Below are 2102 nucleotides of genomic sequence, written 5' to 3' on the forward strand. Positions count from 1 at the left end.
ATATATATACATATATATATATATATATATACATATATATATATATACACACACACACACATATATATATATATATATATATATAGAGAGAGAGAGAGAGAGAGAGAGAGAAATATGGAGAAACTTGGTACCAAGTTCCTCCATTGAACTTGGTAGTAATGTGGCCAAATCCCCACCCTACATCACGCCTCGAAGAGAGAGCATCACCTACTTTTAAAAATAGGCTCCATCTTCGAGGCATGATGTAGGGGGGTGATTTGGCCACCTCATTACCAAGTTCAATAAAGAACTTTGTACCTAGTTTCTACATATTTCTCATATATATATGCCTTTTAAATCTTTAGTTTGAAATCCTCAATATAAAAAAGAGGGTGATTTTTTTGTCCCAGGCAGATGAGTTTGCAATTAGCAAAAAAGTAATGAATTAATATGTAATATCTATTCTTCTATAATAATGGGAGGATCCAAGATTTACTATTCATGCTACAGTAAATAATACAATAAATTACTATAGCAGTATTACTGTAGTACAAGCATGAGGATCCAAAATTCACTATTTATGCCACAACAAAATACTGTAGCATTATCACTATAGCACAGGAGAGAACTGTAGTGTTTAAAAACATTATTGTAACATTATTATTGTAGCTCAGGCGGAAAATTGTAGTATTTTTAAAATTGTTACTGTATCGCTTACAAAAAATTGTATTTAAATACAACATTACTGTAGCAGAAATAAAAAAATGGAGGCCGTGCTATGCACGGGGTGCACACTAGTATCTTAGAATCCAAAGTCCGAAAAGTATTGAGAACATATAATTTTTTCCATTGACAAAGATATAATTAAATGTCAAGTGTATATTATTACAAATGCATAAAATTTTCCACCTAATGAAAATACTAGCCACCAACACTAGCATTAAAGAAGAAATTTTCATATGGGATATTATAACCATCCGAAGGAAGAAATAGAGGATTCAATGTATCTACAAATAAAATCTCAAATTAATCATCTACATAAAAGAGGAAATTTTCATATCGGATATCATAACCATCCAAAGAAAGAGGGTTCAATGTTTCTACAAATAAAATTTCAAACGAATCATCTACATAAAGAAATAGATTATGTACTGATTAATAGCTGTTTAGAGAAGGAGAATGCATTAATGCCTCATAATCTTTTATAATCTGTTTTTCTAATTTAGTTGTATACTCATTTACTATATAAATGAATTTAGCTCACTTAACCTCAAATCACCCACAAAAATGGCTGCTTCTGCATTCTTCAAATCTATTCTTGTAGCTTTTCTCCTCACCGTCATTGTCTCATCTTCTCAGGCCATTAGGACTCAAGCTGGTAAGTATATCTATCTATTTATCTTTAGTTATTAGTGGAATTTGTACCCGGTTACACTCAAGAAGGTAGGTAAAAAAATTTACACAGTTTGTTTGATATTTTCCATACGAGGAATTTAATATTGTCACATTGGATAAATACATTAAATCTACAAATTTATGATTTAAGGGCTAAAAACGCTAAGAAAAAATTTCAGACTTTTTCTCGAGCTCACACAACCAATAACTAAAAGTTGAGCTTATGCAACTCATTCTAAAATTCAAGCTTTCTAAGGGGACGTTAATATTGGTTCTGTATTGTTGAATACTTTACTAGTTTAATTGCCCAAAAATCCTATTTTTCTAGTATTGGACGTAGAACTGTGACATTTCGCTATGCATATATCTTGTAAAATTTCATATCCTGCAACAAAAGTAAGAATTTTTTCCATAATAAGAGAGAAATTTTCTGTTCCAGCCAGATGACAGTTTGCACTCAGCCAAACAAAAAAAAAAGAAAGAAAGAAAGAAAAGAATAAATGTGGTATACATGTTACCAACCCACATTCCACAATAAGATTTTGTGGCCTATTTGTTACGAATAGGGGTCCTCTCAAAACCGTCCGCGTGCGAGTTGGCGGTTCTGAGCCGCAAATGGGGAGGGGCAATTACGAAACAACTCTCATGTTATTCCCATTTGTGGCTCAGAACCGCCTGCTCGCATACGAGCGAGCGGTTGGTTCTGAGAGAACACAAACTCGCTTGCT

Source organism: Asparagus officinalis, chromosome 7 (genome assembly GCF_001876935.1).
Source record: "Asparagus officinalis chromosome 7, Aspof.V1, whole genome shotgun sequence".
Taxonomy (NCBI): domain Eukaryota; kingdom Viridiplantae; phylum Streptophyta; class Magnoliopsida; order Asparagales; family Asparagaceae; genus Asparagus; species Asparagus officinalis.